This window comes from Anas acuta, chromosome 2, assembly GCF_963932015.1.
Source record: "Anas acuta chromosome 2, bAnaAcu1.1, whole genome shotgun sequence".
Lineage (NCBI taxonomy): Eukaryota > Metazoa > Chordata > Aves > Anseriformes > Anatidae > Anas > Anas acuta.
In genome coordinates, this window is record NC_088980.1 from 35,629,097 (window position 1) to 35,654,088 (window position 24,992).

The 24,992-nt window shown below is 40.4% G+C and overlaps 1 long non-coding RNA gene across 1 annotated transcript; it reads left to right on the forward strand.

The window, feature by feature from the left end:
- Positions 1–14,993: 14,993 nt before the first annotated feature.
- On the forward strand, positions 14,994–16,698 carry LOC137851694 (uncharacterized). The gene is made up of 3 exons (XR_011093366.1): positions 14,994–15,204; positions 15,506–15,620; positions 16,071–16,698. It is a non-coding gene; the product is annotated as an uncharacterized lncRNA (long non-coding RNA).
- The last annotated feature ends 8,294 nt before the right edge of the window (positions 16,699–24,992 follow it).

Genomic DNA, 24,992 nt, shown 5'->3' on the forward strand with positions numbered 1-24,992 from the left:
TCTAATAAGACAAGTATATACACTTAGAAGGAAATTTCATAAAAGCTTAGAAAAATCATTTTGTGAACAGGTGAAATGCAAACATGCAGTCAAATTAGGAGCTAAGTCTGGAATAGGTACCACATTTTGTCATTGAAACACTCTAATTTTGGATATTCTGTCACTTGTCCTTCCCTTTTCTAGGTCAAAGACGGATGATGTTTAACATTTTGCATGGAAGCTTGCACCTTGTCCCTTTGTCTCTCCAAAGCTCATGAAACATGTCAAATGTTTGTGTTTCTTCCCTGTTACTTTCAATTTACTTAAATTCACTGAGCACTTTCCTTTGCATTCACACCAAAGTTTTGAATATAACCTTCCTCTTGAATGAGAAATACTGTAAAGCTAAGCAGTATTTTGTATAAATTACACACTCTGCAAGTGAAAAGGAAAAGAGACAGATGATGTCCAGATGAAGGCAGAAGGGCATGACTTAGGCACTTGTCTTACTTGCATAGACCTGCAGGGACTCCTCAGGCACTGCTGGGGATGCGTCCCCACCAGTACCATTCCCATTCCAGTTCCAGTGGCCCCTATGTCCTCTCAACTGATACCAATAAATGATCTTGCCCAAATAAATTATCTTTTCTTGTTAGTTAAGCCTCAATCCCATCTCAGTTAAGAGGAAGGGAGCTACAAAAGAGATATGCAATCAGCTGAACAGAGTTGGTTGTAAAACTGGTTTCACATAAGATGGTATCAGGGCTCAAATTATCTTGTGCATACCAAGAAAATATATTTGCCTTTTCAATGAGATGTTTTGCCTATTAAACAAGATAAAAAAGATAAAACACCAGTTGCAAAGTGGGAAATCACCTGAAACCTCTCTTCCAGTTGTTACAGGCAATCACGCACGTTGGGGTCTAATATTTCTTAAGTAGGGGAAGAATTGTTCAGCTAACACAGATGTAGTTTGCTAAGCATCCTATTCTCAGCAGAAAGCAGGGTGACATTTTCTGAAATTACATCTGACCTATTTTTGTAGTAAAAAAGATCTCTGTGGCTTTGTGTCTTGACATATCAGAAAGATGTTGAGAAAAATATTGCCCCTATTAGGCCATTTGAAAAACTTACAGGGAAATGTATTCAGCAGTAGTTTCTAAAGAATTGTGTCGGGATTGGAGCAGCAGAGAGAAACAAGAAGGGAAAGAGCAGAGGAACATTGGTATGTGTGCCCAGGTATGGATATAGGAAGCAGGCATGCCTGCCATATGGATCTCCCTAACCTATTCCAGCTGAGACAAGACTCTTGCAAGCAGAAGTACTCAGAGGAGAGGCACAAGAAGAATATGAAATTTATTTGGTTAAAGTACATAAGATCTGTTGAGTAAACCAAAACTTAAAGCTTTGGCTGGTATGGGGAAGGAGTTGGAAAACAAAAAAAAATCAAACTTCTATGAAGCATCTCTGCACTCAAGACTGTAAGTTTGGTGACAAGATAAAGCAAGACCACAGTCACAAAACAGGCAGGAGACAAACTTTAAATAAATATGCATAATGTTTTATTGAATGTGGAAGAAAATAGGCAATATTTAAATGTCTTCCTACTCAGCATATTGGTGCATATAATACAAATAAGATTTCAAAGAGATTCAACTGAAAATGTAGTCAGCGTAGCTAAGGGAAGGATGGGACTGCACAAACTTTTCACCGCTCACTGCTTTCTCCTCTAGAGGACCAGAGATGGTTCCCATGAGCTACAGCTGTTCCCACTTGTTCTGAGTTCAGCTGGGATTGAGTTAATATTCTTCTAGTAGCTGATATGGTGCTGTGTTTTGGATTTAGGAGGAAAATAATGTTGATAACACAGCAATGTTTTAGCTGCTGCTCAGCAGTGTTTGCACTAAGTCAAGGAGTCTTCAGCTTCTCACACTGCCCAGCCAGCAACGAGGCTGGGGGTGCACAAGGAGCTGGGAGGTGACACAGCCAGGACCACAGGGAAATCCCACACCATGTGGCATCATGATGAACAGTAGAACTGGGGACTTGGCTGGGGGTCTGCCATTGCTTGGGGATGGGATGGGCATTGGTCAGCTGGTGGTGAGCAGCTGTGTTGTGTATCACCTTTTTATATATATATATATATATATATTTCCCCCCTCCCCCTTCTTATTAAACTGTCCTTATCTCAACTAGCGAGTTCTCGCCCTTGTACCTTTTCCGATTCTCTTCCCTATGCCACTTATGGGGAGTGAGCGAATGGCTGCATGGTGCTTATCTGCTTGCCAGGTTAAAATACAACACCACCTCTCCCATAAGGGTTAGAGTTCAGTGAATGACAAAACTTAGAGCTGCAGGGCCCCTGGGGCTGGAAAAGGGAAGCTTGGGTCTCTGTGAGTCCTATTTTTATTGAAATTCACATATTCATTCATACATTTTTCTTCTTCATTAGTAGAATTATGACCGTGTAATAGATTTTTTTAAAAAGTCAATCACTTTTTACTCTGACAAATTTTGAAAGGAAAAATACTACCAGCCTTTTTTATTGTGTTTTATTTTTTTAACCCCTTTGGTACAGGATATTCACATTTCTTGCAGTCCTGTCATTTGAAATCAGGTCTTAGTTTAAGATCTTGAATATTACCTAACAGTATTATCTCAAAGCAGAATTTTAAATGAATTATGAAGAACATGTGAGAGTGTTTCTGGCAGAGCTCTGTGGGAATTGGTTCTATGTTAAAAACTTTTTAATTTAGTACACAAAGAAATATTGTGAAACATGTCCAATAAGAATGTACATTTCTTTATAAGAAAATTATTATAACATGGGCAGGTCAGGTGCTACTGTAATCTTGATAATGTGATGAAAAAGTATGCAGTATAACATAATCATTTATAAGGTCATATATGTAGAAGGAAATGTAGAGAGAAGGTATACTGTTAACACTTAGAAATGTGGTTTTGGAAAGGACTGAGAGGTCAAAGCAGAAAGATAATTAAATATGATTTCTCAATATAAAACTATTGCCAAAAAAGATTATGTGATATTTTTATATATAACTGTGAATAAGAGTGTGATATTGTCTAGTATCATTTCAGTTGTATTATATTGTGCCTCTTTATCATTCTTTCCTCAATGAGGATACCTAAGCATTGGTTAAGAAAATATCTATAAGGATAATCTGAGGCCTGGAGAGTTTGGTTTATGAAATAAATTTCTTATATTTAACTTATGAAGGTGAAATTTAAGTGCTAATGTAATTTTAGTTTATAAACATCTACCAAAAAAAAAAAAAAAAAGAAGGAAAGGAAAAAGGTCCAGGTAGCAGAAGACAAAAGCAGAAGTGAAACTAGAAGCATGCAGATTTTATGGTGAAAAAGGTAGCTCTTACAACAGTTCTTACAGGCTGACAATAAAGGAAAAAGTTTTTTATCACCTGATGTTTCTAAATTGAGATCAGACTGTTCACTACAATTTGTGCTCTAGTTGAACCAAAACCAGGTATCACCACCTGAGTATCATACAGTCTATCCAGAAAAGACAAAATGATTTAGGAACAGGAGATAGAGTCCCATTCAAATTAGATGAAAAAGCAGTATGTTGATAATAATTCTAAGTGATAAATATGAAGTAATGCATATAGGAAAGATTAATATGAACTATACAAACATACCTGATTCTGATCCCACTGTAGATATTTTGTTATCACTCAGCACTATCTGAAATATGGAAAAAAAAAATAATAAAAAAAAAGAGAAAGGATAGAGACCAGAACAATGGCAGGATATAAATATTACTAGGATACTTTTTTTCCAATCTGAAATATGACTTAAAAGAAATTGGATAACTTGGAAATAGCTAAGGATGATAAGAAGTATGTAAAAGCTCCTTATTTTGAAAGGATTTACATTAAGGAGAAGATGAACACTTATAATACGATATACCAGGCATGATCCTATAAAGAAGATGGGACACTGCGTAGCTTTGTTTACCATATATCTTAATTAAAAAATGAAAGGTAGTCAATAAAATTAAAGGGCAACTTTGTGTTTGTGTGTGTGACAGACCCTCATTTTAGCTAAGTACTTGATAGCACTGAAAAAGTTAAGACATCTATTGCCTAAAAGAATGTGTAGCATCAACTTTAGCTGAATTTTAAAAAATATTTTTTCTTAAGCACGCAAATAAATCCTAATACCCAAGGACAAAAGCCAGCCGGTAGATGTCAGAGGCTAACAAGCGGCTTCCCTAATGGAGCAGTTACTCCATAAGCCCAGCAGTTTGTCACTCTTTAGGAAAACATGTTGAGTGGAAATTTTCAAAGGGGTAGAGAACAACGAGGTGTGTAACTCCCATTCAAAGCTGGGGGGAGGAGAGGTGAATGCCAGACTTCAACTTAGGCTGTTGAAAATCTTCCCATAGCTAAAGTTAAGCATGTGCTTAAACACCTTGGACTTTCATGGTACAGACAGGACCCTCGATTAGACGACTCATGGAGTGGATCAAGTATGGGGAGACCTATGCTGCTGTACAATAAATCTGAAGTCTCCTTTCCTGTTGTTAATCTCTTTCCTGTCTGTTAGCCTCAAGGCACAGTGAAGAGTTAATTGATTTTCATCCAGGAAAAGAGGACTTCACTGAGAAGTGCAGTCATGGAATTTTTTATTTTATTTTAAGCACCAGGCACACCTGCCAGGCCTCCAATTATTCCTCAGGAGGAGAAAGTCTACTGTTTTTCCTGTGAGGAAACCCTCTGATCCAAGCACTTGTCAGAGGTTTGTACTTCATCTATGCACTGTGTTAATCTGTCTTCCCTTTTAAAACCCAGCTGCTGGTGAAGGTTTGGGGATGTCTGTCCTTTTGTGTAGGTGTTTAGTGCTTAGAGCATTTAACCAGAGAAAGAGAAAGCCAGGGCTGTTTTCCTCCTCAGCTGGGATGCTAAAAACCCGGGGAAATGTCCCCTAGAGGCCTGCGGGTTGCCAAGACTCTTTTTAGTCGTGCCCATTGCCAGGACAAGAGGCTATAGGCACAAACTGGAACACGTAAAGTGCAATTTGAGTATCAGGGAACACCTTTTTCACTGTGTAGGTGACTGAACACTGGCATGGGTTGTCCAGAGAGGTTGTGGAGTCTCCCTCCTTGGAGATATTCAGAAGCCATCTGGGCATTGTCCAGAGAAACCTGCTCTGGGTGGCCCTGCTTGAGCAGGGGGGCTGGACAAGATGACCTCCAGAGGTCCCTTCCAACCATAATATAGTTCTGTGAGGTGATGTGATGGGGGAGATGAGGTTTTTGAACCCCTTGGGCCAGGTGGTTATCCAGCCTGGTCCCATCCTTCCTGGGGAGGCTAGCCTGCTACATAAAAGGGGCAATTCCTCTACAAAGCATCTTCAAATAAAAAAGACTTTTGTGAGGAACCTAACCCTACTCCTGAGGGTTGGGAGACCCATCATGCTTCCTTGTCGAGATAGGGAGCAGACCTGATGCAAACACACACTAGGGCAGAGCTAAACTCAGAGTCATGCAAGGAGAATTGTGATCTGATGACTGGGAAGCACCATTAGGAACCAAGGGCTGAAAAGAGTAATTTTGCACCATTTTGCCCAGCAGCGTTGTCCTGCTGTTTAGCCCCAGAAGGGATCATTGAGTCTGCCTCTTCACAAAACCTGGACCATTTTTAGTGAAACCAAACTGAAAAGTGTCCTCCAGAGAGCACAGAGCACTCTAGTCACTCATGGATGCCTACTGCACAGGAGCACTGCTGGTCTGAAAGCTCCTCAATTTGTCTCCCTGATATGACATGGACACTGGGTCCTCAGTATCAACAATTTCTCACTAAGGATCTCACTAAGGCTTCTCTTCCACTACCTTACACTTAGATTAAGTCTTAGGTGCTCAAAATCATTCCAATTCTTATTTGAGGTACTTCTGTGATTTTTGTTTAGTTTTCATCAGTTGTATTTTGAGTCACTATTGCAGTGCTCTGCCAGAACAATTTTTATACCACTACATGGGGAAATGAGACCCACTTTGCTGAGGTTTGAAATAAAGTTAAAAAATAAAAATAAACAAACAAACAAACAATGAAGAAAAAAAAAAACAAACACAAAAAAACATACAACAACAAAAAAACACAACACAAAATGTTTGTACTGAAGTCAAAATTGCACAGAAGGCTATAATGGTTCTACATTTTTTTTAAATACCAGCATGAGTTCTGTTGTGTGTCCTGTACCCACTAATGGATTTTAACTTTATTACTATCCAGTTTTATTGGAACTAATCAGAAGACTGTAGGAATGAAAGGACTCCCACATTACTGAAACAGTTAATTTTTTTAAAGCCAGGCTACTGAAGTGCAAGTTAAAAGGGAGGAGCAGATCAAATCCATGTGCAGGTCATTTAAGAGCTCAGTCTCATTTTTGAGATATAGATTATCCAGGATAACATGAATTCAGCATTTCTATGTAATGTTGTTTCATTGATTGATCCCTTAGGCCAACAGGATTTGGCTGCAGATAGATACCTAAAAATGAGGTTTAAAATTTTACCATCTTTTAATATTTATAACCTGCCAAAAAAAAAAAAAAGAAAAAAAATATCAGTCAGAAGCTCTGCTTTTTCTCAAGTTCTGATATCACGGCAGCAGATCTTTAACAGAAATAAGTTTTTTTTTCATGCAGCTAAATGGTAGTTGCCACAGAGGCACATCATGAGTCATGACTCCAAAGAGATTCCTGGATGAACAGTTGCAGAGGTGAAACGAATGGCTAACACCTGCCAAAACCTGCATGTAGAGTGCTGATGTCATCAGCTGGGCCATCATTTCGCAGGCAAAGCCTCCGCTCAGGTCTTGACAGGTAAGGGTAGGAGGCTATGACCTTCAAATGGTCTATTTTAAGATGCATTTTCTGTGTGGTCTTTTTAAGTCTCACTGAAGCCTGGGCAGGACCCAGCCTTTTACTCATCAGGTCCTTATTTATGTTTATTTATAAGCTTTTCCATGGAGGTCATCCTGGTACTATGCGAGTGCATTATGTATATTAATGGCCTTGTCCTCAAGCTATGCTGGGAGTGATGAAAGTGTGATGCCTCCTTTTAACCGCAGGGAACTGATGCAAAGAGGGGTGAGGTGATGGGCCAAGGTCATGCACAGCATCTGAGGAGGCATCTCCTGTGCCCCAGCCTCAGCCTTAACTACTGCCCTCATTTTTGTTAAGTTATAGCTATTCACTTCAGTGCGAGATGGAGGTTTTCATAACACTTCCCAGGGTCAAGTCTAAAGTGGTTACAACAAGTCAGTAATGAGCTAGATGGATGGATGGATGGATGCACAAACACACACATGTGCCATGCTACCCCCCAGGATTGAAGTCTCATGATCAGTTTCACAAACATCCCTTGAGCTCTCCCGGGCACATTGTGTGAGCAAGACGGAGGCAATGTCATCCAACAGGCAGCACTGGGGATGGATTTCTGGCTCTGCCATAGGCCCAGCACGGGAGGTTTGGCAATTTGTTTAATTTCACTGCAGCATACCGTAAAACAGAAATACTGACACTAGAGCCAACCTGCCAAAGCTTTTTTGATTCAGGTTAAGAGCAGTTGTTCACATTTCTGGTATCCTTCAAGAAACAGTCATCTTTTCAAACCTTTGTTTCCTAAAAAAAAAAAAAAAACCACCACAATGTATCCCAGAAAACTATCCACCTGAGCACTGGGAATACCCCATGCCTCACAATGATGCTTAATGCAGCTTAGTAGCAGGAGCAGTAACAACAATATTGTGCAATATTTGCCTGTTTGCCAAGGCCACCACTCAGGACAAACCTGCACATGGAAGTAGTTAACCTGCGTGACAGTAAAATACTAGCAATCTTTATTATGTTGACTTTTAATAACCATCAAGAAAGATGAGAAAACACACAGGAAATAGCAATCTGCTCTGAAGTATATTGAGAAGAAACACGTATTGCTCTCATCTCTTAAAAGCCTAGAGTGTTACAGCGTCAGAACAGATAGCCCAGGTTAACTGGCAACGGATTTAAGATTTCAGGACACACAGCAGCTGAAATTGAAAGTAATGTGAAGGAAGGTGATGTGTTTAGCCTCAGGAAGCATGGAATTAAACTGTCTGCTGGTAGGAGGTGAGAGGGGGAAAAGCAGGGAATGCAGCAGTCCCTCGTTTCAGCAACAGCAACCCACAGGAAGGTGGGAGGGGGGTGGGAAGAGGGGGATGAAATCACAGCAAGTTTTCCCTTCAGTGTACCTAGCAGGAGATTAACAAAGAATATGCTTAATTATTGCTTCCTGCCCACCTGCCTAGCTCCTTCAAGAACCAGAGCTCGCTCACTCAAATAACATACGCTCCCTTGGCAAATGCCCTCCTAATGGAAGCGGTTACAAATTAACCAAGTCCATTCACTTCTTTTACCTAAAAGGCATTACAATTATTACCCTCTACCTTTTTTTTCAGACCTGCTGGTGGACTTTCAGTTTTCATGGATTGCAATCTAGACGTCATGCTGGGGTAAATCAGCATAACTTTTGTTCAAGGCAGCGATATCATACCCATTTACACCAGTCAGTCATCTATCAGTTCTGGATGATCAAACTCACTGTCCTAGTTACTGCCTTCAGTAATTCTGTGGTATCCTAGCTGGTGCTAGATTTATTTTGTTAATAATTCATGTGTTGCCTTCAACTTACAGCTCTCTGTGCTACACGAATGATGTGGGATAATTAAAATACCTTTAAAGCACCTTGAGTGCTGTTGGCAGGAACATCGGCAAGTATTTAAAAGAATATTTAATATCATACACTATCGGCATGCATGCTGGGAAACAAGCTCACATCCCAAAGCCTACCCTGGGCCAATCATAGGAGAATGGCTTAATTGGTTAATCATATAAATTACAGTCACTTAATCATTTTAATCACCATCAGCCAATTAGCTCAGAGTTATGGGCTCTGAGGTAACAGTTATGCAAATGTTTGTTCCACTGAAAGCTATTAACAGCCATATTTTCTATATCAAGCTGACAGTGACTGATGTGAAGAGGGAAGTGAATGAAAGTGAGCATTTGTTTAATATAAACTTCTCTCTTTCTGCTTAGAATGAAGCAAAATACAGGAATAGCCTTAAAATGGAACAGTTGTCTTTTCAGCATGGATAGCAGACTATGTAGGTTGTGCTGGTGTGGGCGTGCTAAGGTGCTCTCCTCGTTTTTGCAGAATGCTACTGTGATTGTGTCAGTGTCCTAGCATCGCTGTCATGCCTAATGAACTGCTTCGCTACAAGGATGGGAATAACTGTTAGCATTTGGCTGCTGGAAATCTGCAATACCAAATGAAGGCTAGTAGTTCAACAACACTGGATAACTTTAAAAAAGAGAGGCATGAAATCTTCACTCAGTGGTTTTGGGTTTCACCTGCTCTGTTTCTGCCAAAGTCATCCCAAAACCTCATCTCCATTACTGCAGAAGCACCATGCTGGTTTGAGTGGAGATATTCACTACTCAAGGTAGGTCTTAGCCCCACATCAGAGCTGAAAAAGCATGCATGAGATTTTTCAGTGCAGCATGGTTCCTTTACACTGTTTGGGTAAAAGTGGGCAGCGCAGCAAGAACACATACAGGAAGTACAGATCAAGAGAAGTATGTCCAGTACAGTAGGATCCATGGTGCATTGGAGGTGGGACATGCAGGTCATGACCAGAAATCCAGTGGTATTAGGTCTGTTCAGGAAGTACACGGCCATTCTGTCCCATCGCCTGTTCGGTCTCCCTTGATATGTAGCTCTGAAACTTCTGCATGCATTGCTATAATAAAGCTAATATAGAGGAGGGGAAAATTTGGTAATTTTACTTCCAGCAGTATATATTTATCAACCAAAAGTACGCTTAGATACCTAGCAGATCAGGAGGGTGCAACTGACATGATTCTCTGGACTACGCACAAGTCTCATCTCAGTTTGTCATTAGCGGAATGACGCTACCCTGGAGAAACACTGAGGAGATGCAAAGCCTCATAGGAAATGCAGTTGTTATACCTAATGTGAGAAGGCACAAACTATTCATTCTCAAAAATGCCTCGCTACTGTCAAGAATCTGAGCGAAAAGTTACTCCACTAGCCTCATACTATTTTGGTTTGATTCGTGTGTGCTTTTGTGTGTTTTAAAAAAATGTGGGTTGCAAACTTCCATAATTGAGGCACTAAAAGTAGTGACTAAATATATACACATATCACAGCCACCAGAGTTATGTATTATGGCTTAGATGAAATGTACATATGAAGGACATCGGCAGACAGGGTTATAAACAGTTTTAAGCCATGGTTATTTGAAAGCAATTAACCTGTTGGTCTTTGTAATACTCAGTTAACAAATTATTACATCTATTAACCATTTATTAGTCCTGTATCAGTTACTCATAAATAGAACCTTAACGTAAAGCATAACTTTTTTGGCCTTTTAGATTAACAGTTAGTTTGGGGAGATGATGTATGAGTTAATAGTAACATATTTTTGGACTGAAGGGCTGATCTTGTCAGGTACAGAGAAGAAAAATCAAACCCTCCACTGATTACTAACCAACATAGGAACAACTAGTGGATGGAAAAGTTTTGCACAAGGCGTTTCCTCTTGGGTGCTGGGGAAGAGGAAAGAAATGTTTTCTGAGTCTCAGCGATGCTGCAAATAAAGGGGCTGTGCATATACTTGAAGTACCTTGATGAACAAAGAGCTACAAATAGGTTGCCACCTCTGACATGCAAAAATACCTGGCGGAGCTGGGGAAAAATGGCTGCTGCAGCTGCAGATGGGTCTGTACATGCAGAACGCCTCTGATGCCAACCAGTAAAGTCTACAGTAAAGGCAGCCAAGCTAAATGGCAACCACCCAGAGGGCAATCTCATTCATAATAGCTCTGTGAGCTAGGAAAATATTTGCATACAAATTTTATGGAGGAAACTGAAATTGAGATTAAAGCCTTGATCTTATAAAGAGACTTGGCCAAACAGTGGTCTGTGCCTATAGAGACGGGATCTCTGTGGTACTCCACACACATAGGGCACGGCCCTGAGCAGCTGTGAAATCAGTACCACACCTGCAGGAAAGCCTAGACCCATGGCTCAATCCTGAAAAAGGAGACCAGGTTGGAAGTGGCATGTCCTGTCCTTACAGATGAATAAAATGCTTCAGGTCACTCTCTGGTGTTGTTATATCTTTTGATGATATAATTTAGGAGAGATCCTGATAAATACTTCAGGTTTACTTTTACATTTCTGTCTTTGAGCAAAACCCTATATTTCTGCAATACCAAAGAAGCTACCACTGCTGGCATTGTCTTTCAACTGTATTGACAGGGTGTGTTGGTCTTTGCCATGCCCTCAGCGGAGATACTTATGCCTGGTAAGCACTGCTTCCTGTCAAGGTCATTCTGCAGCTTCACAGACACACTCTGCCCAAAATAAATTAATAACAGAGCACACCTATCAATATTTATTACAATTACTCAGGCAGAATATAAAACAAAGGCTTCATCCCTGAGCAATGTCTAGTCAGACAAGCAATGACCCCAGGACCAGGCCCCCCAAACCTTCACCCCCTTGTAAACCATGTCATATCCCAAGAGAAACAAGGATTGGAGCTGCTCTTCTGCTTCTGTAAGGAAGATGGAGCCAGGAGGAGATCTTCCCACAGAAGAGGGAGAAAGCTGATAGGGCTCTAATTAACCTTTCAATAAAATATTTCCTGGTGCCAAAGAGGATTGTTGTCTAGGATATTCATTTATGCTGTCAGGCTGAAATCCTCTAAAACCTTTCTAAGGCCATGACCCACATACCAAAGGATACGTTTAAGATGGTGGTTGTACAAAACTGCTCTCTTCAGTAACTAAGTGGTCATATTACAGCCTGTTGCTTTTCAGATTTAAAAAATAGGTACAGCTGTGATTTTGGGTGTGTGGGTTCACTCTTTAGAAGCACTTAGGAGAAGAAAAAAATGTATTGTTGTTAGCTTATCAAATGATGACCAACTTTCATATTTTGTGGATGCTACTGAAAAAAAACTTTTTTTTGTGGATGCTTAAATAGTTGTTTTAATGTCAGATTTTCTTTACCAGCTCTATTGTTTTTGTAGTTCTTCATTCACTTCAGCCAAGCAGTGTGCGAGGAATGCCAGATCAGGCTTCCTGAAAATTAAGCTCAATTAAGCCAGGTGGCCTTTGATTGTTAACGATTGATTAGAAAGGAAAAGACAGATTTACAGCAAATTAGTCAATAACTGAACATTTTTTCTTACTAAGAGAGATCTCCTTTCTGCCTGTTGTTATTTTAGGTATTCCATTAAGATCCCTTTATTTATGTTGCCATGCTGAGATAGAAAGGCTTTTTTTATTCTATTGACAAACCTGTCACTTGGAAAAGAACATAATGCTGCTGGTGGCTTTACTGATTAGTGGTGGCGTTGACTATATTAAATACGATAATGATGTTAATATATTGCCATTTAGGTACACAGTGGTGCTTGCTTTCAGCGTGAGGGGAGGTCACACTCAACCACACTATTTGTTTTCATTAGTGCGGTGAGGGCGGAGAGGTACATCAGTGCGTAACCCCAGAGCAGGAGCAATCTCCAGGCAGGAGCAGTGCTGCACAAATGTTTTCCCTCTGATATTTCTAACCTTACAAAGAGCCCAATGAATCTTTGACCTGACTTAAGCAACAGTGTGCCTAAGGAGTGGCTTGCATCACAAACTCGATCAATATTTGTTTCAGGCATTTTATTCCAGACAGGCAAGTTTTCTGAGGTTGTGAATAGTAGCAAACACAGGTGGATGGCTAAACGCAAGGAAAGGCCGTGGCAGCAAAGTGCACCACCAGTAGAAGCTTAGGCACCTCAGAGAACAGCGTCCGAATAGGGGCTTTCTGCATCTCAGTTTTGGCCTGAATTCCTGTTTGAGTTGAAGCTTGGATGCTGCTACATCCACTAACCATAATACCAATCCCAACTTAGTAGCAAAGTACCTCAGAGAAAAAATGCTAGCCACTTCTGGTTTTAGAAGCCTAAATACTTTTGAAAAGTTGGCTCTGTAATCAGCTGCACAGAGAAGCATCTTGCAGCCCATCACCAAAGCACAGTGAGTAGACATGTACAAGATTTTTTCTCTGTTTTCCTCCCTGTCCCTTTGTCTTTGGCATCTTCACCAGGCTGAGGGAAACAATGAGCAGATGAATCACACAGAAACCCCAAAAATGCATGAGTGGAAGCAGATAATGAAATGTGTAAGGAAAACAGTTGGAGCCTGGTTTTCAATGAGAGTCAGTACCAGAACCTTAAAGAACCAGTATGGCTGGGTGAGCCTTATCCAGGGCTTGTCAAGGTCCTGAGTGTACCCAAGGACCACTCATTCCACTTTGGTACAAGACACATCTTCTCTGCTGGTAGTGCTAAAGCAGTGTAGCACAGCAATTTTCTTTAGGCCACCAGAAGCCGCAAATTCTCCTTTTCTCCATTTGTAGTGATTGCATGTATGGATTTGGTTGTTGTTTAAGTGTGACAGGGAAACTAAGACAAAATCACAGCTGTATTGCTTAAGAACCAAAGGAATAGAAAGGACATGGTTAAATTAATAGGGGTGTTCTGTTGTTCAGATCTGGGAACATGGAATACAAGCCAGGTCTGGGCAGTGAATGTTAAAGCAGCAGTAAAATGGGCAACATTAAAAGTATAAAAGGACTATTATAAACTCCTGATTTAACCTTCTTAATAAAAACTGAAAGCTGGCGTTGGTTCCAGTAAGGGCTACTGAAAGTGTGACTGTGTTAGTACAGGTGGGGCCAGGGAGAGGGAAAGGAAGAGAAAACAGAGCATCAGGTGAAAGTGTGCTTTTATTGTCCGATTTTTTTTTTTATTAACAAAGCTTGTAATGAAAAAGGGGTAGGTGGACTCCTCCACTTTATGTAGTGAAGGGGAGCCTGAAGAGTCCCCACAAAGAAGGACCTTGTCTTTTTGACATGCTCCCTTTTCCATCTTTGACTCCAGATGTTTCAGGCACTGGGTATCTGTCAGGTCAGAAGTTAAACTGAGAAGACAGAAAAGCTTCCCTTCTTGTCTTTGCACTGGCCATAAGTGATATGTCATCTTACTTCTCCTAAGGTTCTTTTATTTTTCATTGAGGTAAGTCAAATGACATTGCCCTACCTGTGGGCTGAAAAAAAAAAAAAAAACAAAAAAAAAAAAACACAAACAAAAACAAAACAAAACAAATACACTACTCTTATCCCACATAGAATTGACCTCATTCTCCAGAGGGTTCCTTGCCTTTTCTCCCATTGACTACATGAGGGCTCTTAGCTACATGCCCAACTAAGTTGCTGTGAACCTGTAGGCGCTGAGGGACAAAACATAACCTCTCAGTGTGCTGTGAGTGGTTCTTGTCAGTGCCATTTCTATTGAAGATGACAACCTCTTCTGCTTGTGCACTAGGGTTCTGGAAACGTGTCACCAGTCAGAAATTCAGAATGCTGAAGGCCTGTTCCTACCCCAGAAATTGGCTAGAGACTATTATTAGCTGATTTCCAGGAGAACCCTGTTCTGTCCGTTCTTTTCTCATATGCCATATATTTAACTAAGTGATGAATTTTCCCCTGAAGATCTCTGTCTTCTTCCCATTGCTCTTTCTCCTTTAACCCTTAAGTATAACATCTAAAATGATTGAGAACTAGAAATAAAATGTCTAAAAATGAAACATCTGTTGACCGTGATCTCTCAACTATTTCCTTCAATTTCGGTTACTCTTGTAAAGACCTTTAATGAGGGACATAATGTATTTTTATTATTTTAACTAAGTCCAGTGATTTTCTTAGTTGTGTCATGCAGTGTGCTGCTACTGATTAAGTTAATGTAGATTTTTTTTTTTCTCAGAAAGAAGTAGGCTAGATACATTTGTGTCTGACTGAGAGATCTGAAATGTAAGTAAACTAGAGAAATAATTGGAAGACCATTTCATAACAGGTTTGAGTTGGATAATGGATTGACCTAAGTCTGAAGTACTGCAGATGTGAATTAGGATCACTGTGTGTGATTTATTTCTGCTTCTTCAATGAATGATAAAAAACATATTTTTCTGTATGTATTTCTCCATTTACAGTGTAGGACTTCATGAATGAATTGTCAGATCAGGTTCAGAGAAATCATGTGATCTGATGACACAAAGAATGAGGTAGGTGGAATAGAGTACATCCCCTCCCACTCAGTGTGCAACATCTTGCAGGATTAATCCCAAACTGAGGGCTGTTATAGTTCACATTTATTAGGATGAGCTGGTCATTATAAGAAACAAACAATGTGTCAAACTTGATCAAAATTAACTTGGCTGCTGGCCAGTTAAACAGAAATTAGATCATCGCTCACTGGGCCAAAGACATCAACGGTATGTTGATGCATTTCTCAATAGCAGTTTCTTGAAATCTCTCAGCTGTAATCAGAGAAGGAAAGGGTTTAATTTCTCTGCTTTCTTGTAGCTCTGTCCCATGCAGGTCCAAGAGAAGGCAGCTGTGATGGCACTCTGGTGCATGGAAGCCATGGAGATGTGGGGCTCTGCACAAGGAAATCTGCATGCTGAATGGAAGGAATAAGGTGACAATTTGCAAACTGTGTTTTCTTATGCTACACTTGAGCAGGGTCTCATGCCTCCCAGGCTGGAAGAAAAAGTCTGTTTCAAGGAGCTAGATTAAACAAAAATCTCACTGTGAGGTAGGGTGTGGAGACAAGAGTAAGAATTTCTTTGGATTTAGCCCCATAGAGATGAAAAAGTGTGGTAAGGCATCATAGGAGAAAATGTCCTAATCACTCCTTAAATTTTAACCGAATAAATTATGGGAAGAGGTGAGGAATCAGCATCAAGGTCACCAGTGCAGTAAATACAGTAATTGTTCACTGAGGAGTATATTCATGTCAGGAACACTTTGTACAAGGCAGGAAAAGCAACCGTTTGATCCTGTGTTCATGAGTAATACATGTCTTTCAGGTCTGTGACTGCTTACTATGCATCATGTTCTCTGTATTTCCATTTTTATTTTATTCCAGATAATTAAAAATGGCTAATATTCCCACAAGTACAAAGCCACAGCGATGTACTTTCATCTCCTTCTGAGGGCTTCATGTCATTTTAAAAATAAGAAAACCTCCCCCAGCTGGATCAAGTGTTTACTGCAGGAAAAAAAAAATTAAATATATATCCATAACTGTAAGAGAATGTCTCCCAGTCCAAAGGCTGTCTGAAGATTCCTGTCAAAGATCAAAGGACTGTGCAAGGGGCCAGGCATATATGGGAATCTATGTGCAGTTTATGCTCTCTGCTGGATAAGAAATGCTGTGAGCCAAGTTACAAAGAAATTAGAAATCCACTTTTGATTGTGTTAACCTGGTTTGTACCTCCTATATCATCATCTTACCTTTGCTTTGAATTGAAAGTGGCAAGGACTACAGGTAGAAAAATAATATTAGAGAATTGTTAAAATGAACAATTATCCACTAGAGGCATCCATTTCAGTGACCTAGGAATTGCCATGAAGATTCAAAAACCATGTATCACCATATTTCCAAAAAAAACAAACCACCCTACCTCTGGTCAGAGTTGTGTACCAAGATAAGGGCAAAGGTTAAGCCAGGATAGTTCAGCATCAGCGACTGTTCTTTCTGGCTTTATGGAAGAGGGAGGAAAGGATGTTTGGGGGAAAGTGGAACAGTGGTTTTAATACAGACAATTTGGCATTGGAGGCTGGTGAGGAAATGTGGAAAAGTATCTGTGAAGACAAGGCAGAAGGCAACAAGCTGCATAACTGAGGGATGAGGGTCCTGGGGTTAGAGGATACTTCAGTCTGACAGGGAGGCTGCAGGAAACCTGGCAGAATGTTGTGCTTGAGAAGAGGAGAAGATGAGGAAGATGCTTACAGAACCACAAGTGGTACCTGAGTTCTTACTCCAAGGCTCGCTATTCCTCTGTCAGCAAATAACTAAAAACAATGGTAAATATTTCTAGCACTGGTCTCCCAGAAAAACGACAGCTTTGTAGTATTATCTGTTACTCCATTAACTCACTTGCCAGAAGTCTAAAGGTCCAGCTCTGCTGATGACCCATAGGAGTGTCAGTGTGACGCCATGTGATGGAGTTTGTTTTTCCTTGCACCTTCCTTAAAGCCCTAGGAAATTACTCTCATGAAAACTTATTAAAAGGACTTTATTAATATAACAGAGTTAATCAGAGTATAAGCTAGGAAATACCAGAAGTGCCACAACCAGCCGACTGTTACTCCTCTGGGGTATCGCAGTCCCCACTAATAAAATATCACAACCAAAATTATAATAAAAAAAGCAAACAGATTTGTTTTGGTCAGTCATGCTGTGTTCGCTTTGAAAATGACTGCATGGTAAGGTGAGATTTTAAAAGTTCCAAACAGAAGCAATTAAGTTGGTGAAAGAAAATATGGCTATTTGCAAATATGCCTTATCCTCCTTCACTCTCCAGTGCAAGAGTGCTCCTAAGGGACCAGTTAATTTCTGCATGTGTATGTACTGTTCTTTAGGTCACAGTACAGCAGACTGAGACACAGAAGTTCAAGCCAAAATTGTTTTGCAATTAAGAAAGTGTTGCAAGGTGAAGTTGTGAGTGGAAATAATAAAAAAGGAGGTCTTCAGTATCATGTGTGTGTGTGTATATATATATATATATATATATATATATAGGTATATATATATATTTACTTCAGTGGGTCTGAAGCATGTGATTTAACCTGAAGTACATGCTTAAGAAATACTGTTTTGAATTTGGCCAGATTTGTCTGTTTAAGAGAATTCATGAACAAGAGGCAAAGCTACATGCTACACATTTTATAATGCTTTGGTTTAAGGGTCTCTGGCTGTCAGAGGATAAAACTGATATGAATCGTGTTAGGCACATACATGAGGAGGAAAACACAAGAAAGGACTGACTGAGGAGCAGCCTTCATTGCCTTACAACTAATAGAGTCCTTGCCTTACCACAAGAAACTCTTATCCAGCATGCCAGTGAGATACCAGCACAAATTAAGTGACTTTTCCACTGTCAGAAAGAGCACTTTGGATTAAACCAGGGTCTCCCAAGGCCTAGCCCAAACTTCACAGCTCTAAGTAGTTGTACGTAACCCCCTCTGTGCTAACTAAAAATAAGCTAAATATATTTTAAATGGCAAGCTTTTGAGAATTGTATTTTCTCAACAACCAGCCATGGAATACAGAACAAAGCAGAGCCCAAGTGTTAATTGCTCCAACCCCATAATTAAATGCAGACGTACTGTACTCTGTGATTCTTGAAAGCTTGCCCACTTTTTTTTTTTTTTGTCCAATAAAAAAGAACACCATCAAATTTTTGTTTGAGTAAATGCAATCGCTGACGTGACAATAGGTCATTGGCATAATTATGATTAGAAATGCCTTCACGTGTTAGCCACAAGATTAAAAAAAAAAAAAAAAAGGCAGTAGTCAAGCCACTGCAAATTATTCTGCTTATTAACATCCGGTATGCTTTAAAAAGCAGTGAATGCGCATGTGTTTATTTTGCGGTTCTGTCGGGGAATGGCCTTGGGATCTGACTGGGTGCACGCCTGCCCGCATGAGCCCGTGCTCTTAGTTGGACGGGTGCAAGGCTGTCTGGCCCAGAAGCCAAACCCTCGCATCAGCACAGTATCGGGAGCAACCTAGTGCACGCCGCTTCTTTACTGGTGTGTCTTCAGAGCTCTGGACCAAAGGCCAGGCTGCTTCCATCCGGACCAAAGTATCTGCAGCTAGAGGCAGTGCCACTCTGCGTCCATTCCCGTCCTGTGATCTGAGCCAACGCGAGCAGTTTTCCCCTGGCCCACAGCAGGTAGGTCCTGCTGTCCCTCTCCAGACCTGACCTTCACTGTTGGCCCCGTTTAGGAATTAAATGCGTGTTGAATATTTATGATTTAGACATGCCAAGACTGAGCCTTTACTTCCCAGTAAAAATCAAGTGGCTGGTTTAATAAACAAGAAATCTGTTCCAAAAACTGAATCAACACATTATACGCCTTCAGGGCTTGGACCCCCTAGGCTACCTTCTGCTTCTGTATTATTTGCAACCTGCACATTTTCTTTGCAGACCTAGACACTTACAAACAAAACAAAAGCTGAGATTTTCTTAGCATCTCTCATGGATTCTTAAATCAGACACCAGGTTTGATAGGCCACCGTAAATTGACAGCAATCATTTTCATTTCAGGACATTGATCTCATGACCACCTGTAGGTCGGTGAGTCCCTTGGGTGGGTAGGAGGGCAGGAGTACTGCAGCTCTCACTGCAGGGTTCATCCAAGGGAATCCTGGAAGCCTTGCCCCAGCACTGAATGGAAATGCAGGTTACCCATGCCCAAGATCCACCTCAATCCCTCACTGGCAACATCTGTCTTTCGGGCATTTACCTTCTGCCTCCAGATTCCCATGCAGAGAGGGGCTAAAAGCATTGCTACACTCACATCTTATAGTAAATGGACCTTGTACCACAGTGGTAACTGCTGTGCCCCAGCAGCACTGACTGGTAATTTGAAAGGTGCTTTACGATCCCTGCAGAGTGAAATAAACTCGTAAGTGAGAGGTAAAGCCTTGAGCCTGAATAGCGCAATAAAGCTGTTTAACTCTAGCCAGTTCGACAGTCTCAAATAATATCCCCTTGGGGGCTGAGCACATTCCTGTGGGAGAGGAGGAAGAGGATCAAGATGCTCTCTAGGTGCTGTGCTGCTGGCGGTGTTGGGGCTTTGGCCGTCAGTGCAGAATGTGCTGCCCTTTGTCCCCAGATCCACGGGCTACCAGGCTGTATACACACCAGCCACAAAGCCACCCTCCAGGACGGTGACAAGGTCTTCTGGTGCTAATTCAAATCTCCAAAGGATTTCTCAATCTGATCTGCTGATTTGCTGACTATCCCAGTATACCTGCTTTTGTTGTTCTTGTTTCTTTTTTTCCCTTGGTATCCAAATATAATACAAGTGGCGGATTAATTGATTTTTTTTTCCTCCTGTATCAGTACTGCATCCTACTGACACATTTGCATTTTGACTTAGATATTCTCTTATAAATAAGATGCTCAATCTGAGGAATCTGTGGTTGTTTTAGGGAGTCTCTGACACACTTCAAATATTTTCCCAGAAAAATATAAATTGTTCCTTTCTAAAATTATCCTCCAGTTTCAGACCAGAAAAAAATCATTCTTCTGAAGCCGTTAAATATGATGCAATTACTAAAAGGCTGTGGTATGCTCAACCAAGACACAATAGCATCAGTCTGAACAGGTAAACCAACCCTGCAGAATGTCTTAGAGATCCTTATAAATAAAAGTAAATAATTAATATTGGTTCTATAACCAAACTGTTTCAGGCCCATGGGAATACAGGGAGAGAGCCGACTTCTTCAGTGAGAGCTGTAGCCATTATTTTGGCAGCATTGAACCTAGATTTATGGTATTCCATTAAGAAGGAATGCATTAACTCTACAACTGTCACCACTGCATTGATGTCAAAGGAAGTGCTCTGCCTGGCTTTGCTGACTTGATTGATGGAAAATAGTATATCAGTCTAGTTGCTTTCTCTCTGATGAGAAAGGCAAGTATCCTGGATCCCTGAAGCTACAGAGAAACTCCATTTTTTTTTCTTACTCTTGGATAATTTTCCTGCATTCTTTGGCCCTGGTCATGGAAAAGGAAAAACAGGACAGTTGACTTTTTTTTTTTTACATTGCCCAGAAAGGAAGCAACCCAATAGGCAGGGCAATGAAGTTGAACCTTTCTCCCCTTCCACTCCAGTTCCAAACTCGAACATTGCACCAGTGCTATCACGACAGCAGGCCAAACTGAAGCAACTACAGATTCTGAGGTAACCACAGATTGAAACCCAGTCAAAATCCTGATTGTAACACAGACATTTCTCACCATGTATCCACTGTCCCAGTGGGCTGCAAAAAATATTGGATTCATCTCTGGCAAGTACTTAAAATAGCACCTATTCCTGCAGCACATTAAAAAGGCACTTATTTTTTTGCAAAGCAGGGAAGTGCTGCTATTGCTCTTGAACAGACGGAGAATTAAGACACACAGGAAATGTCTAGTAAGTAAAATAACCAGGGACCATTCTGCAGCCCCGAGGCCAAGCAGCACAGCATGGCTCAGCTCTACATACCGTGGTCTCTTCTTTCCCTTCCCCACCCCCTCCAAACCAGAGTATTTGAGACGAAATTGCCTGCTGGGAGCGGTCCCTGGCACATGCTCTCCCCTGAAGCGTGTCTGTGTGTTGTCTGGAGGAGCAGCAATCAGCACAGCCGGAGCTGTGGTGCTCGGGAGTGTGCTAGCAATTAAAGAGCACGGACAACTACCAGCCTGTGCTGCCGCCCCGGTCTGTCTGGCAGGCTACAGAGAGCAAAGGAGAGGCATGCCCTGTTACGGACCCATAAAGGACTTGGCAGGACAGGGGCATTCAAGTCCATAAATGCAATCCTTGAAATTTACCTCTAACCCTATTGGCATTTAAATTTTTGACAGCAAGCTGCCCCAGATGGGTAACATCCTGCATCTGTGTGTTTTCCCGGCTGCTTTGGCTGTGGTGACCTGGGACTTTGAAAAGACTCTGAAAGACTGTGGTCAGGGTACTGTTTTTGTCAGGGAGCAATGTAAAGAAGAGATTGGAGCCATGATCAGATCTGCAAATGAGATCCCCAAGCACACACACGTGTGCACAAGCACACACAGACCTGTGCACACATGCATGCACAACCTGAGCGACATTGCCAGGTAAAAATTTTCAGATGCACCTAATATAAACACAGGCAGACACGTCTTGCACGAAACAGTGCCCAAGTCTCTTCTTGCCCCAAGTACCAAGTGATGTCCCCAGTGGCACATTGGAGTTTAAGCCTTCCCATGTCTACCCTTGCTCCTGTCTGAAGAAGGCACAGTGGTGATGGTGCTGACTGAGGACTTGAAAAACCTGAATTCCACCAAAAAAAAAAAATAAAAATAGAGCCACACCTAAAATACATACAGTACATAAGAGACTGACAGATCAACAGAACGTGGTTTTCTATTTTTTTTTTTAATTTTTATTTTTAAACTTTGGGCCAAAAAAGAAAAGCCATATTGTGAAAGATACAATTTTATCAGCATCTTGCCCATTGAGGTTTTGATTCCATTCAAAAGGAAATCAGGATGCTTTATATTCGTTTTCTTCCTGTGTTATTATTAGAAATTGTCCCTGTAGACTTAAAACTAATGTTCTCTTTACAGAAATAATCTCTATTATTCATAGTTTTGGCTTGAAATTAGTCCTTCCACAAAGCCTTCCCATCTCAGCTGAAAGATTAGTCTCTCTACTGTCTTGTTTCACTGCCCTCTTCTGTTACTCATCTGCTCATACTTCATCTCATCCAGAGCTTTTGCAAAATCAAGGGGCTTACAACGAATTCATTAATCAATGTTTCTGGAGTTTAGATGTGGGGAAGTCTCACCCCTGCACATCCTCTCATCATCGCTGCGCTTATCATCATTTTAAATTGGTTTGTCAGCCAGCCACTCACCTCAGTTGCTGTTTCTTTCTATGCCAGCATCACATTCCCTGTGAGAAATCACAAATTATGGTACGTAGCAAGGTTCATATACCATTCAGTCAAAATAATCACTTAGTATTGTTACCTACGTCCATAGATTTTTTTCCCTCAAAGACTCCTGAACAAATAGACGTTTCTAACTCAAGATTTTGCATTCTCTATCAGCCAGTTTTCATTCCAGTCTCATCCTTTTATTAAATGTAAGCTATTGAACTAACTCAGTTCACTGCGTTATTTCACAAATGATTAACGCAGATTATTCTAAAAACCATCATCCCTTAACTCCTTACCATCTCAAATGCATTTACATATTCGGTTTCTCTGAATTACTCCTGTGTAAGAATTGAGACTGCAGCTTTCTGGTGGTGCTACTGGAAGAACACTTGTATTCACAGCATGGGAAATTCAACATAAAAGATCATAGACATAGCCATGCATAGAGCAGTTAAAAGACTGGAGTTTTCCACTACAGGGAGCTGTTTTCTCTGCATTTGCTGGACTACCATCTTGCCCTTTCTAATGCACTTAGTCATCACTCTTTGAGAGTACCAGGCAATGTGATTCAGCAATCTTCAGGCGAAATGCAGCACAGATGTGTTTGGTCAGTCTGCTGGCTAATTGATAATATATCAGCTGGCAGCCTGAGGGGGAATTGTCTGCAGATGTCTCGCACTGAGAGCCATGTAGCTGTGATGACCATTAGGAGTGCATTAAACTTCCCATTTTGTATTCTTGTAAGGAACTCTGATAGCCTGATAGGCATTTAAATATTCTGAAATAAATATGCTAAACATATTCCTGACTATCAGGTTTTATTATTGAAATCTGCAATTTTCAAGGACTTCTTTTTAATGTAGTCATAGGAGGTATAGATGGAAAGAAGTATAAGCTTTATTTGATAGTATATATTTTTAATTGTTTGCATAAACCCTAGTAGGAAACAAGTCTGCACAAACTCTCATCTTTCAGTTTGATTGCAGGCATCCAAACAACCATTGGCAGAACACAACAAGCATCTGTGTCTCTGCTTCAGTTTCTATTGCCATGACAATTATCTGTGCGAAGCTGGTTCTTTATGATAATATGTGCTCTACCATAACAGACCCAGTCAGTTTGTTACAATGACTCTTCAGAGGATTTAACTTTTTATTATATTGAATCAAAAAGAAAGAAGCAATGTGACTGAATAGCTGACTCTTGAGCTAAAACATGTTTTATCCATTCATTTTTCAACAGGCTCTCAAGACTGTACTGCATAAAGTTTATTTTAGCTATCAAAAAGGCTATCAAGATGTGTTACTCATTTTAAACAAATGCTCCTATTGTAGTGTCAGATTTACATGTTTTTCTGACTCTATCTGACTCAGATGCATTCTTCATGGGGATCAAAGTGATAAAGTTCCTTACATCAGAAAACTCACTTAGATCAACTTACAGTACTTCAATGAAAGCGGGTTTCCTTTGCTGGAACAACTTAAAGTACATGCATATATTTTGATGTTCCTGGTCCTAGTCCTGTGATGTTCTCAGCCCAAACACTCAGAGACAAAGTTTCCAGAGACACAGGAAAAGTCATGCAAATATTCCAGGGTTATACCCATATAAACACAGGACACGATATTGAAAGCTTTAACAGAAACTGAAATTAAAATTCTACCAAGAGTGCAATATGACATTCAGGATGATTTTTACTGTCTTCAGTGGGTTCATGATTTTGTCAGAATACAGACACAGATTAGGTTGCATATTTAATGAGCTATATATTTTTTGGTTTATTACAGCCAGTTTTTCCTACAGAGTATTGTCCAAACAGTAACATATCTTCACACATACTCACCTATTTATGGAAATGAAAGTAAGATCAGATAAATAATTTTTTAGGTTGTTTTTAGTGGTAAAAATGCAGATATATCCATTAGAATATTTTGTGAGAAATATGTCATTTACATAAGTATCACAAAGACTGGGAGCTCCAGAATGGGAATGGCCAGTGAGAGGGATCAGAATAATTTGTGAACATACAGGTTTAAGTCCCTGAACACCTATACTTGCCAGGTTTGCCTCAAAATTGAAATGTTGGATCTTCTGAGCTGGATTTTTTTTTCCTTGTAAAGTGGGTTGAACTTGAAGCTTCACTCCAATGCAAGACAAAAGCAAATGCCAAACATTTTTGTTGTTGTTGTTGCTTGTTTGTTTGTTTGTTTGTTTTCCCAAAAAACAGAATTCCTTTTTTTTCCAGCCAGTCCTACCTAAGTGAGTAAAACTGATAGCAGAATTGACACCTTAATCTTTTTATTTGCACAAGCTTTCCAATTTCATACCACATTATTTAGTTGGAAAGTATTTCTACCTGAGCTGATCACT